Raw genomic sequence first — 15,145 nt, forward strand, 5'->3', positions numbered from 1 at the left:
TATTTTTTTAGTAGGATGGGGGTTTCACCGTGTTCTCCTGACCTCGTGATCCACCCGCCTCGGCCTCCCAAAGTGCTGGGATTACAGGCGTGAGCCACCGCGCCCAGCTGGGATTGCATTCTTGATTTATTTTTCAGCTAGTTCATTATTGGCATATAGAAACATTACTAATTTTTCTTAATGTTTGGTAATGTTGATTTCATACCCTAAAAACCTAAAGGCTCCACCAAAAACACTCTTAGACTTGACAAACTTTACTGAATTTGTTAGGTGTGAGAGTTGTTTTGGTAGAGCCTTTAGGTTTTTCTGAATATAAGATTATGTCATCTGCAAAGAAGGACAATTTCCTTCTTTCCAATTCAGATGCCCTTTATTTCTTTCTCTTGTCTAATTGCTCTGGCTAGGACTTCTAGTACTATGTGGAGTAAGAGTGGTGAAGATGAGCATCCAGTTGTCTTGTCCAAGTTTAGAGAAAAAGCTTTCAATTTTTCCCCATTCAGTATAATGTTAGCTATATGGCCTTTATTGTGTTGAGGTATGTTCTTTCTATAACTAATTTATTGAGAGTTTTATCCTGAAGGGATGTTGAATTTTATCAAGTGATTTTTCTGTATCTGTTGAGATGATCATTATGATTTTGGTTCTTCATTCTACTGATGTGTCATGTTTATGGGTTTGTATATGTTGAACCATCCTTGCGTCCCTTGGATTAATCCCACTTGATCTTGGTGTATAATGTTGTTGATGTGCTATTGGACTCAGTGTGCTGATATTTTGTTGAAGATTTTGCACCTGTGTTCATCAGTATTATTGACCTGTAGTTTTCTTTTTTGTTATGTCTTTGTCTAGTTTTGGTACCAGGGTGATGCTGGTCTCATACAAGTCTGGAAGAATTCCTCCCTTCAATGTTTTTGAAAAATTTAAGAAGAATTGGTGTTATTTTTTTCTTTAAAAACTTGGTAGAATACAACATTGAAACCATCTAGTCCTGGGTTTGTCTTTTTTTGGGAGACTTTTTCTTATTCGTTCAATCTTCTTACTCATTATTGACTTGTTGAGTCTTTGTCTCTTCCCAGTTGAATCTTCTTTCTTTCTTTCTTTCTTTCTTTTTCTTTCTCTTTCTTTCTTTCTCTTTCTTTCTTTCTTTCTTTTCTTTCTTTCTTTCTTTTCTTTCTCTCTTTCTCTCTCTCTTTCTTTCTTTCTTTTCTTTCTTTCTTTCTTTCTTTCTTTCTTTCTTTCTTTCTTTCTTTCTTTCTTTCTTTCTTTCTTTCTTTCTTTCTTTTCTTTCTTTCTTTCTTTCTTCTTTTTGAGATGGAGTCTCACTCTGTCACCCAGGCTGGAGTGCAGTAGTGCAATCTCAGCTCACTGCAACCTCCACCTTCTGGGTTCAAGCAATTCTCCTGCCTCAGCCTCCCAGGTAGCTGGGACTACAGGCATGTACCACCACACCTGACTAATTTTTGTATTTTTAGTAGAGACAGGGTTTCACCACATTGGGCAGGCTGGTCTCAAACTCTGACCTCAAGTAATCCTCCCACCTTGGCCTCCTAAAGTGTTGCGATTACAGGTGTGAGCCACTGCACCCAATCCCCAGTTGAATCTTGGTAGGTTGTATGTATCCAGGAATTTATCCATTTCCTCTAGGTTTTCCAATTTGTTGGTGTATACTTGCTCATAAAGTCTCTAATAATCCTTTGTATTCTCTGGTATCAGTTGTAATGTCTCCTTTTTATTTCTGATTTTATTTATTTGGGTCTTCTCTCTTTTTCATTTAGTTATTCTAGTTAATGGTTTGTTGATTTTATGTTTTCAAAACAAACTTTATTTCATTGATCTTTTGTACTTTTTTAGTCTTTATTTTATTTATCTCTGCTCAGATCTTTATTATTTATTTTCTTCTACTAATTTTGGGTTCAGTTTGTTTTTGCTTTTCTAGTTCCTTAAGGTGCATTAGTAGGTTGTTTATTTGAAATCTTTATACTTCAATGTAGACATTTATTGCTATAAACCTTCCATTAGTACTACGTTTGCTATATTCCATAGATTTGGGTATGTTGTATTTCTGTTTTCACTTGTCTCAAAATTTTTTTAATTTTTTTTTTTTTTTGAGATGGAGTCTTGCTCTGTCACCCAGGCTAGAGTGCAGTAGTGCCATCTCAGCTCACTGCAACCTCCAACTCCTGGGTTCAAGAGACTCTCCTGCTTCAGCCTCCCGAGTAGCTGGGATTACAGGGAAGTGACACTACGCCCAGCTAATTTTTGTATTTTTAGTAAAGATGGGGTTTCACCATGCTGGCCAGGCTGGTCTCAAACTCCTGACCTCAGGTGATCCACCTGCTTAGGCCTCCCAAAGTGCTGGGATTATAGTTGTGAGCCACCGTGCCTGGCCTAAATTTCTGTCTTAATTTATTCATTGAACAATAGGTTTTTCAGAAGCATGTTGTTTAAATTTCATGTATTTGTACCATTTGCGAAATTCCTCTTGTTCTTAATTTATAGTTTTATCTCATTGTGAGCAGAAAAGATACTTGATATGATTTCAATATTTTAAACTTCGTTGAGACTTGTGTTGTACTCTAACATGAAGTCTATCCTGGAGAATGTTCTGTGCGCTAATGAGAAAATGTTTATTCTGCAGCTGTTGGATGAAAAGTTCTGTAAATGTCTGTTAGGGCCGTTTGAGTCTATAGTGCAAATCAAATCTGCTGTTTCTTTCTTTCTTTTTTTATTTTTATTTTTTTGTGATGGAGTCTTGCTCTGTCACCCAGGCTGGAGTGCAGTGGCACAATCTCAGTTCACTGCAACCTCCACCTCCTGGGTTCAAGCAATTCTCCTGCCTCAGCCTCCTGAGTAGCTGGGACTACAGGCACACACCACCACGCCCAGCTAATTTTTGTATCTCTAGTAGAGACAGGGTTTCGCCATGTTGGCCAGGCTGGTCTTGAATAAATCTGATGTTTCTTTGTTGGTTTTCTATCTAATGATCTGTTCATTGACGAGTGGGATGTTGAAGTCTGCAACAATTATTATATTGGAATGTATTACTCCCTTGAGGTCTAATAATATTTGGTTTATATATCTGGGTGTTCCAGTGTTGGATGCACATATATTTATAATTGTTATATCTTCTTGCTGTATTGATCTATTTTCATTATATAATGACCAGCTGTATTAGTCCATTCTCACATTGCTATAAAAAACTACCTGAGGTAATTTATAAAGAAAAGAGGTTTAATTGACTTACAGTTCTGCAGGCTAAACAGGAAGCATGGCTGGGAAGGCCTCAGGAAACCTACAATCATGGCAGAAGGCAAAGAGGAAGGATCCTCATCTTATATGGCTAGAGAAGGAGGAAAAGAGGAGGTGCTACACACTTTTAAACAACCAGATTTCTTGAGAACTCTATCATGAAACAGCACCAGTGGGATGGTGCTAAACTATCAGAAACCACCCCCATGATCCTATTATCTCCCACCAGGCCTCACCTCCAGCATTGGGAATTATAATTCAACATTCAACATGAGATTTGAGTGGGGACATGGAGCCAAACCAATACCATCTTTTTCTTTATAACAATTTTTTACTTAAAGCCCATTTTATCTCATTTTATCTGATATAAGTATAGCTAGTCCTTCTCCTTTTTTGTTTCCATTTCTGTAGATTATCTTTTTCCATCTCTTTACTTTCAGTCTCTGTGTATCCTTATAGGTGAAGTGAGTTTCTTATAGGCAGGATAAAAATTGGGTCTTTTTTTTTAATGCATTCAGCCAGTCTATACCTTTTTAATTGGGGAATTTAATCCATTTACACTCAGAGTTATTATTGATAGGTGAAGATGTACTGTTGACATTTTGTGAATTGTGTTCTGGTTGTTTTGTATATCTGCTCTACAATGAGTTTCATACTTTTATATTTTTGTCATGGTAGTAATTGTCCTTTCACTTCCAGATATAGGCCTCCCTTAAAGATTTCTTATAAAGCCAATCTAGTGGTCATGAATTCCCTCAGTTTTTGCTTGTCTGTGAAAGACTTCATTTCTTCATATCTAAAGGATAGATTTGCTGGGTATAATATTCTTGCATAGCAGATTTTTTTTTTCTTTCAGTATTTTGAATATATCATTCCATTCTCTTCTAGCCTGTAAGGTTTCTGCTGGCAAATCTGTTGTTAGTCTAATAGAGAGCCCCTTACATGTGACTTAACATATTTCCCTTGCTGTTTTTAGTATTCTGATTTGCTTTGACTTTTGGCAGTTTCACTATAATGTACCTTAGAGAGGACCTTTTTGGGTGGAATCTATTTAGAGACTGTTGAATTTTCTGGATCTGGATGTCCATATCTCTCTCACGACTTGAGAAGTTTTCAGCTATTATTTCATTAATTAGGTCTTCTATGCCTGTTTCCATCTCCTCTTCTGTAATTCCTATACTCCAAATATTAATTTGCTTAATGGTATCCCTTAAGACCCATAGGCTTTCTTCATTCTTTTTTATTCTTTTTTCTTTTCTTTTTCTTTCTTTCCTTTTTTCTGACTGGGTTATTTCAAAAGACTATCTTTGAGTTCTAAAATTCTTTTGCTTGATCTAGTCTCTTGAAGCTTTGGATTGTATTTTTCATTTTATCCATTGAATTCATCAGCTTCAAAATTTATGTTTGATTCTTTTTAATAATATCTCCATCCTTGTTGAATTTCTCTTTCAGTTTAGAAATTGTTTTTCTGATTTTGTTGAATTGTTATTCTGTATTCTCTTATATCTTACTGAATTTCCTTAAGATCATTATTTTCAAGTTCTTCTTATGTATTTCATAGATTTTCTTTTCTTTAGGGTCTGTAACAGGAGAATTATTATGTTCATTCGGAAGTGTGTTTTGTTTCATTTGTTTGTGTGTTTTTTGTTTTGTTTTGTTTTGTTTTTGCTTCTTTGTGTTTCTTGTGTCCTTATGTTGATATCTGTGCATCTGGTGGAACAGTCACCTCTTCTAGTTTAAGGGAGTAGCTTCCATAGGGAAAGACTTTTTCCTATAGATGTGTCCTATAGTGTTGGCTCTGAGTGAGAGAGACATAGAGACTCAGACTGGCATAAACAAAAACTAAAAGGGAATTTATCAGCTCTTGTTACTCCCACGTCTGGGTTACTTCCAGCTTTCTATAGGCCTCGATCTAGTGTTTGAACTGTGTTATCGCAACCCTTATGCCTCCCTTTGGCTTTTGTTCTGGTAGTGCAGTAGCATTGTTTCCATGTGATTTCCACTGCTGTAATCAATGTCACTGGTGTGTGGTCTCATTAGCCTAGACTGCGAATATTTGTGGTGGCAGTGGTGTGTTTTTACTGGAGATGGGGACTGCTGGGCAAGCTAGTTCTCAGAATCTAGGGGAACATGCACCAGGTGTGGCAGCTCTGCTGGTCATGGGGGTGATGTTGCCAGCAATGGCTGGTGCTGGGTAGGGCAGTACCTGTTCCCTGGGTAGCTCTTCTCTGTCAGTCAAAGGGACAAGGTCGCTGGTTGTGGCATGTGCCAGGTATGCTGGTCCCTGCCCTGGGAGTACATGTGGCAGCTCTGCTGGTTGAGGAGGGTGTGGGATCACCAGGAAGCTGGTTCTCAGGCCCTGAGGAGCACATGTATTGGCTCCCCACATCTCAGGGGTGAACTCCCTGCTGTGCTAGACCTCCTGTTCCTTGTGGTGTGCATGGTCTCATGTGGCAGACATGGCTATACCACTGTGTCTAGCTGTGGTTGTAGCACCACAACACTTTGTGTGAGCATGGTGGGATAACAGTGGGACCCCAGGTATGTGGAGATACAGGGGCTATTAGGCCCCAGGACATGATGCAGTCTAGCATAGATCTGTTCTCAAAATGGCATCTTGGGTCTCAGGGAGTGGGAGGGACGTAGCATGAGTTCCTTCTTAGAGCTATGCAGCCTCATGGACTCCAGGCATCTCATTCTACTGGGCTCAGGGACTGTGAGGACTGTGGTGCTCTCCTGTAGCTAGGATTTTAACCATTCATGTTGGTAATGAGGACTGCTGGGTAACTCTCACTTACCTTTGTACAATAGGGAGTCCCTCTTGACTCTGAGTCAATCCTGGCTGAGTGCTTTGCTTCCCTCTCTATGCTTCTACCATCCCAAGTTTCTGTGTTTCAGACAGTTTTTATCACTTCCTTGATGAATTCCAGGATTCTCCCTTAGACACTGTACTCAAAGTGCAGTTATTTATTTGTTGTTTTGGTCTTTCTTTCTTTTTTTTCTTTTTCTTTTTTTTTTTGGGATGGAGTCTCTCTCTGTCTCCCAGGCTGCAGTGCAATGGCACAATCTTGGTTGACTGCAACCTCTGCCTTCCAGTTTCCAGAGATTCTCCTGCCTCACCTCCCAAGTAGCTGGGATTACAGGTGCATACCACCACACCTGGCTAATTTGTTTTGTTCTTTCTTTGTGGAGGAGACAAGCCCTGGGCACTGCTAGTCAGCCATCTTTGAGGATGTCCCTGATCTATATTTTAAAACAACAGTTTCTCAATGGAGTCTTCATAAAGCACATAAATAAATAAGAAAACAAACAAAGTGGATTAGCTGAGACTATCTGAACCAAGAACCTAGAATTGTAAACAAATAATTTTATACAGACATTTGTAGTGAGTATGTTGTTCTTGTTTGCCCAGTGTGCCATCTCTACTTATTCTAGAAACAGAACCCTTCGTTACTATGGGAAGCCTACTCCATGTGACTAGAGCTCCCTTCTTCACCTGGGTGACACAGTCCTAGACAATGAGGGTATTCTATCTCAGCAAACACGGGATACGTATGGAAACTGAAACAGGCCTGCCTCTTCCTGGGATTTCTGTACCAGAGCTAATAGGCACAGCTCTTTCTATGCAGTTGCTAAGCCAGGGGAATTGAGTCTAGGGCAGCCATATGGAGAGTCTCCAACTATTTGAAAACTGGGGCCAAGAAGAAACATGTGAGATGTGAAGTGGAGAAAAACAGAGAGAGAGAAGGAGAGAGCTAGAGAGGGAGGGATGGGGGTGGTGATAACACAGTTCAAATTCTAGATCCACCTCTGTCTAAAGCCAGAAGTAACCCAGACGTGGTAGTAACAGGAGCTGATAAATTCCCTTTTTGTTTTAGTTTATGCCATTCTGAGTTATGTCTCTACGTCTCTCTCACTCACAGCTGTAAGAATCCTGAGTAGTTCACATACATGTGTAAACAATAGCTTGCACAAGTTATTTAGTGGGTCCTGTTATAAATCAACCTGGAAGGCTGATGATAACCAGTGTGCCCAGAAAAAGACAGACTCTATTCTAGTCCTTTTGTACCTTCTTCTGTGTGCCTAAGACCGCATGGGTTTGCAGGACCACTTTCTCCTTAATGTTTGTGCAGAAAATGGCTCTCCCATTGGGTTATTTTGTGTCATGTCCTGGGTAACATTTTTAAGCATCTTCTCAATAGCAGAGGCAAAGAAATCAACTTTTATTGCTATATACCCAGTGTTCTATGGGCTATAATATTATATAAAATTACAAATGCATTTTCCCATCACATGCAAATTGTTAAGCTATGAATGAGCGTCCCTAAAGATGCTAGGGATGCTCATTCATAGCTAGAAATTTTATTATTTTCCCCCTTTTACGGACATTTTATAGCATAATAAAATGTTATCTATAATAGCATAATAAATTGCTATCTATAGCAATGACCGTCTAGATAAGTTAGGTAGGGACACTTGGAAAGGTACGAACAGCACCATGAGCTTCTCCTTTGATTGGCAGCTGCTACTGCCTATCTATGGGCAGCAGCCCCTCAAAGAGGACATTCAACAAAGATAACATTACATAATACTTTTCAATTTTCTTTTGGTGGGACACTTGCCAGGAGGCTGAAGGTGGAGAATACCCTAGAAAATCTGGAGAGAGATCTTGCTTTGGCCACAAGAATAAACCAGAGACGTCTAATTAGAAGAAGAGTTCAGAGCAGGTTGAGGTCAGAGCAATGATGCTTTACTATTTACAATTGTTGAAGCTTCACACAAAACTTACTTCTGATCATTAGCTGAGAAAGATCTGGATTCAGTGACTTCCCTTCTCATTTAAACACACATGGTTCATGTTGGAATTCCATGCCTTATTCTGGGTCTCGGGTGACTGAGGGCCATAGCTGGTCAGTGGCTGATGCTTCCAGGTGTTGGAAGTAGGACATTCATAATTTCCCTAATACTGGGGTGGTCAGAATGGCTGATGGTGCCTGATCTCCCTGCTTGAGCTGCCCATGAAACCTTCCTGGGTCTGCAAGAGAAAGATACAGAAGTAGCTCAGGGCTCTTGCACTTCTTCCTTACCAACTTCTCTCTCCCAATTAGGAAAGTTTCCATCCATTGTGATGAAACAAGGAAGCAATTTTTGAAATGCCTACTGAAGAATTTTCCTCTTGGTGTTCCTCCCCCTCTGCCCCTCCCTCCTTCCCCTTCTTCCACTTCCTCTTTTCCTTCTCCTTCTTCCACTCCTCTTTCTCCTCCTCCTGTTTCTCTTAATCCACATCTTCCTCCCCTTCCCCCTCCTCCTCCTCCTCTTCCTCCTCCTCCTTCCCTTCTGGTAGCCTCTCCTCTACTGAGAGCATGCCATGAGGCTGAAGCAGGGAACAAGGAGGATCTGGTGTGAGGGAAGTCCCAACAGACAGAAGGGGAAGGAGAGAGACTTCATTGCTTGTTGAGGTCAAATTCCCAGGGGCATCAGGATGAATAGAAACTCCAAAGTATGCCAGACAGATGGGGAAGGCAATCCCTGAGCAGAAAGCTTGTTTCTGGTTTTCCAGGTTCAGCCTAGGGAAGGCAGAAGGAAGCATTCAGATGGAAAGTTCTTGGGGAGTGCACCAACCCTGAGGGATGCATACGTCAGCCCAGGCTCTTTTGCATGCCACCATGGGAGGACACTGAGGGCTGACAGAGCAGTGGGCCACCAGATGAGTAGGGCAGGAGGCTGCAGAATGCAGAAATGTCCAACCCAAAGCAAGAGGCAGGGACCAGAGCCATCAGAAACATATGCTAGCACCACTCCACACACATCAGGCAGGTCTGGACATGAGCGGGGAAGTTCCAGTATTAAGCTATATCAACCATTTGTAGTCAAATGAGAAGAATCTGGGTCCCTTTAATTCACTGTTTAGTCCTTCAACAAATATTCATTGAGTGCCTAGTGTGTGTGTGTGTGTGCGCGTGTGTGTCTGTGTGTGTGTGTTGGACCCTATTCTAGGCACTGGAGATTCAGCAATGAGAGAGACCAAGTCCCTGTCCCTGTGTGGCCCATATCCCTGCAGGGGAGATGATAATATATTTGAAAAGATGAAAGAAGAGTGTTGTGGACGGAATTGTGTCCCCCCAAATTTATATGTTGAATCCTTAATTTCCAGTACCTCCAATGGGACTGTGTGGAGATGGGCCCTTTAAAGTGGTGATTGTGTGAAAATGAGGCTATTAAGTTGGGCCCTAATCCAATATGACTGGTGTCCTTACAAGAAGAGAAGATGAGGACACGGAGAGACACCAGGGGTGTGCTCACACAGAGGAAAGGCAAGGTGAAGACACAGCCAGAAGGGTGCCACCTGCAAGCCCAGGAGAGAGACCCCAGGAGAAACCAGCCCTGCTGATGTCTTGATCTTGGACTTCCAGCCTCCAGAACTGGAGAAAATAAGTTTACATTGTTTATGCACCCACACTGTGATATTTTGTTACAGAAGCCCTAGCAAACGGATACAAAGAATCATTGTATTATGAGACTATGGGCAAATGAATAAGAAAATATGGTTCAGGTGATTGTAAGTAGGGTAAGGGGGTAAGAAATGGCAGTGGGGTGGGGTTATTTTAGATAGGATGATGGGGCAAGATTTCTCTGAGCGGGTGACATCTCAGCAGATGTCTAAATATTACAACTCAGCAAGCCACAGGAGCTTTTGGAGGAGAGATCCCAGTAAACAAAGGCTTGAGGTGTTCAGGTGACAGCATTAGACTGGGAGTAATTCTTCTCCCTTCTTCCTGGAGGAATGCCTATAACCCTCACCTCACCTGTGCAAACAACTGAATTCTAACTCCTTCTTCAAGGCATATCTCAAATGCTACTTACTTTATTCTAGACTGACTACTGCGGCCAAGATTAAACTCTCCAGCTTTGGAATTTCAATGACTTTTTAAAAATACAGACACATATTGTAGATATTGCAGGTCTGGTTCTAGAACACCACAATAAGGTGAATATCACAATACAGTGAGTCACAATTTTTTAAAATTTCCCAGTGCATATAGAAGTTATATTTATATTATACTGCAGTCTGTTAAATGTGCAATAGCATTATGTCTAAAAAGATGTACATACTGGCCAGGCATGGTGGCTCACGCCTGTAATCCCAGCACTTTGGGAGGCCAAGGCGGGCAGATCACGAGGTCAAGAGATCAAGACAAGCCTGGCCAACATGGTGAAACCCCATCTCTACTAAAAATACAAAAATTAGCTGGGCGTGGTGGTGTGTGCCTGCAGTCCCAGCTATTTGGGAGGCTGAGGCAGGAGTATCGCTTAAACCTGGGAGTTGGAGGTTGCAGTGAGCCGAGATTGCACCACTGTACTACAGCCTGGCAACAGAGAGACTCCATCTCAAAAAAAAAAAAGATGTACAAACTTTGATTAAAAATCCTTGATTGCTGAAAAATGCTAACAATTATCTGAGCCTTCAGTGGGTCATGATATTTTTGCTGGTGAAGGGTCTTGCCTTGATGCCAATGGCTGCTGACTGATCAGGGTGGTGGTTGCTGAAGGGTGGGGTGGCTGTGGCAATTTCTTAAAATAAGACAACAATGAAGTTTGTCACATCAATAGACTCTTCCTTTTAGGGAAGATTTCTTTGTAGTATGCAGTGCTACTAGTTTTACCCACAGTAGAACTTCTTTCAAAGCTGGAGTCAATCCTCTCAAACCCTGCTGCTGCTGCTTTATCAACTAAGTCTATGTAGTAATCTAAATAATTTATTGTCATTTCAATAGTGTTCACAGAATCTTCACAGGGAGTAGATTCCATCTCAAAAAAGTCACTTTCTGACCGGGCGCGGTGGCTTACACCTGTAATCTCAGCACTTTGTGAGGCCGAGGAGGGCGGATCACAAGGTCAGGAGTTCGAGACCAGCCTGGCCAATATGGTGAAACCCCATCTCTACTAAAAATACAAAAATTAGCCAGGCGTGGTGGTGAACGCCTGTAGTCCCAGCTACTTGGGAGGCTGAGGCAGGAGAATCACTAGAACCCGGGAGGTGGAGGTTGCAGTGAGCCGAGATCAGGCCACTGCACTCCAGCCTGGGAGACAGAGCGAGACTCTGTCTCAAAAAAAAAAAAAAAAGAAAGAAAGAAAAAACAAAACAAAGTCACTTTCTTTGCTAGTCCATAAGAAGCAGCTCCTCATCCTTCAAATTTTATGAGATTGCAGCAGTATTGCCCCATCTTCATGTTCTGTTTCTAATTCTAGTGCTCTTGCTGTTCCCACCATATCTGCAGTTCTTTCCTCCAGTGGAGTCTTGAAACCCTCAAAATCATCCATGACGGCTGAAATCAATTTCCTCCAAACTCTTTTTAATATTTATATTTTGACTTCTTCCAGTGAATCAGGGATGTTCTTAATGACATCTAAAGTAATGAATGCTTTCAGAGATTTTCAATTTACTTTGCCCAAAACCATTAGAGAAATCACTATCTGTGGCAGCTATAGTGTTACAAAATATATTTCTTAAATAGTAAGACGTCAAAGTTGAAATCACTCCTTGATCTATGGTCTGCAGAATGGATGCAACCCTCACCTCCCTGTGCATCTCCATCAGAATTCTTGGGTGACCAGGTGCCTTGTCAATGAGCAGTAATATTTTGAAAGAAAAATTTTTTTCTGAGCAGTAGGTCTAAACAGTTGGCTTAAAATATTCATGCTGTAAGCAGATATGCTCTCAGCTAGGCTTTGTTGTTCCATTTCTAGAGCATATCAGAGTTAATTTAGTGTAATTCTTAAGGACTCCAGGATTTTCAGAATGGTAAATGAGCATCGACTTTAACTTCAAGTCACCAGCTGCATTAGTGCCTAACAAAAAAGTCAGCCTGTCCTTTGAAGCTTTGAAGCCAGGCACTGACTTCTGTCTAGCTATGAAAGTCCTAGATGGCATCTTCTTCCAATAGAAGGCTGTTTCATCTGTATTGAAAATCTGCTGCTTAGCGTAGCCACATCCATCAGTGATCTTAGCTTGGTCTTCTGAATAACTTGCTGCAGCTTCGACATCAGCACTTGCTGTGTCTCCTTGCACTTTTATGTTATGGAGACAGATTGATTTCCTTAAACCTCATGAACCAACCTCTGCTAGCTTCCAACTTTCCTTCTGCTGCTTCCTTGCCTCTCTCAGCCTTCATAGAAGGCTTTGCTCTTCATTTAGGGCTTTGCTCTGGACTAGGCTTTGTCTAAAGGGAATGTTGTGGCTGGTTTGATCTTCTATCCAGACCACTCAAACTTCCTCCACATCAGCAATAAGGCTCTTTCACTTTCTCATCATTTGTGTGTTCACTGGAGTCGCACTTTTAATTTCCTTCAAGAATTTTTCCTTTGCATTCACAACTTGGCTATTTGGTGCAAGAGATCTAGCTTTTGGTTTAACTCAGCTTTTGACTGACCTTGGCTCTCGCCATGCCTTTTTCACTAAGCTCAATCATCTCTAGCTTTTGATTTAAAGTGAAAGACGTGTGAATCTTCCTTTCTCTTGAAGAGTTAGAGGCCATTGCGGGGTTATTAATTGGCCTAATTTCAACATTGTCATGTCTTAGGGAATAAGGAGGCCCAAGGAGAGGGAGGGAGACAGGGAAATGGCTGGTCAGTGGAGCAGTTAAACACATACAGCATTTATTAGGTTCACCATCCTATATAAGTATGGTTCATGGTGTCCCCAAAATAATCACAATAGTAAGTAATATCAAAGATCACTGATCACAGATAACCATAACATGACCATAAAATAAGAACATGACAGTCTTATTTTAACAGATAAAGTAAGAATGGGATAATTAAAAATGTGACACAGAGAAGACATGAAGAGAGCAAACGCTATTGGAAAAATGTGTGCCAAGAGACTTGATGCAGGGTTTCCACAAACCTTCAATTTGTTTAAAAAAAAAAAAAAAGAGAGAACTAGCTGAAACATGTAATAAAGCAAAGCATAATGAAATGAGGTATCCTTGTATCTCTTCTTATGCTCTTTTTGTCTGCAAGTAAATGCAGCATAGTAATTGTATTGTTGGCCACCTATAGTACAAGGTATTTTGCTAAATATTTCTGGGTTCAAAGAAAATTAAAATGGTTCTGTGGTAAATAGTTTCTAAAAATCTTCAACAGCAGGTGAGAGAGAACACTGGAGGCAGACTCACTGTTTTGAGTTTTGGGGAGAGAGTCTCTATAATAAGGAAATATGGGCAGAACAATTTTTAACTCTACATAATCCTTTTTGCCTGAGGTCTCTTATGGGAGGACTTGATACCTAATGCTCTGTAAGCCATTGTGCGGCTAAGGAGGAAAACCCAAAAGAATGACAGATGCCATCCCTAAACCTTGATATTACAGAGCCCCTGAACAAAACTTGGGCCCCAAGCATCTACATGTTGCTATCCTTAAAGGAATGTATAACTCTTGAAGAAAGGGCATAAGGTACAGATAATCAACCACGATGAATGCAAAGTAAGAGTCTTAAGAGAGTTACAAAGTGATTTGGAGGTGCAGTGATGGAAAAGAATATCTGATTGCAGTGGGACTATCAGAGAGGTCTTCATGAAGGAGGTAGCATATAAGTGAGTTTGAAGGGCTGCATAAGGTTTCATCAAACTGAAATGGGGTATGTGCATAAAAGAATTGGAAACACTGAGAGTGCATTTCAGGTGGGTAGGGCTAGAGAGACAGGTGAAAGGCATGTTGTGGAAAGCACTGCATGTGTGATAAGGAGATCACATTCCAGTTATTTGCCTACACACTTCACTACACAACATTCCACAGTTACCACAAGGCTCAGGACAATGTCTCTGAGACCAAGATGACAAACACAGCCTGTACATTGTTGGGTGGCTGCACCCTATGGTGTTTCTACATGTTTCATGATAGCTTTTATCTTGAATAATCTTTTCCGGCATGTTGGTATAGTGAACAGCCTTGGAAAATAAAGATAGTGTTTCCTATTGTGTCAGAAGGCAGATTTTTTCCTGACCAGGCTTGTAAAGATAACATCTTCCGCTGGAGCAAAGGTTGGGCAGATTTGTTAGCAGTCCCCCCATAAAAATCAAGGTTTTTCAAGCTCAAAGTCCTAGCTATGACATAGATCTACTGTGTATATGACATCCACCTGGCCCTGCCATCATCATCCCCATGAGACTAGGAGGGACAAGAACCAGTGTGAACATGAAGCTCATAGTTCCTGCAGTGCTGTGAATAATAAAGTCCTTTGTCTCTGACCCAGGAGCATTGTGTCTTCTGTCAGCATCTATGAAACTATGGCAGACTAACTTGTTAGCTTGCAAGTAGCATAAAATCTCAGACCCTTCATAGTTCCTGACATGCACATTTCGTTATATGTATAATAATATTAATAAACAATAATCAATAATTATTGGGATTATTGATAATAATAGTTTATAATATGTCATTGGATTATTAATAATTAAAGATCTTTTTTTTGAGATGGAGTCTCACTCTGTTGCCAGGCTGGAGTGCAGTGGCGCGATCTCAGCTCACTGCAACCTCCGCCTCCTGGGTTCAAGCAATTCTCCTGCCTCAACCTCCCAAGTAGCTGGGACTACAGGTGCGTGCCACCATGCCCGGCTAATTTTTGTATTTTTAGTAGAGACAGGGTTTCACCATGTTGACTAGTATGGTCTCAATCTCCTGAACTCATGAAGATAATACTTTTAATATGAATTAGTAGTTCATTATTTTCATAACTGACATATATGAGGCACTTACAGGGTGCTGGGCACTGCTGAACACTACTCACACCATTTCATTTAGTTTTCACAAGAATACAATGAAGTAGGAACTGTTATTACTCTCACTGTCCTGATGAAGAAGTTGAGATTTAGAGAAGTGAGTAAATGGCCCACAG

Source organism: Pongo abelii, chromosome 4 (assembly GCF_028885655.2).
Source record: "Pongo abelii isolate AG06213 chromosome 4, NHGRI_mPonAbe1-v2.0_pri, whole genome shotgun sequence".
In the NCBI taxonomy this organism is placed as follows: Eukaryota; Metazoa; Chordata; class Mammalia; order Primates; family Hominidae; genus Pongo; species Pongo abelii.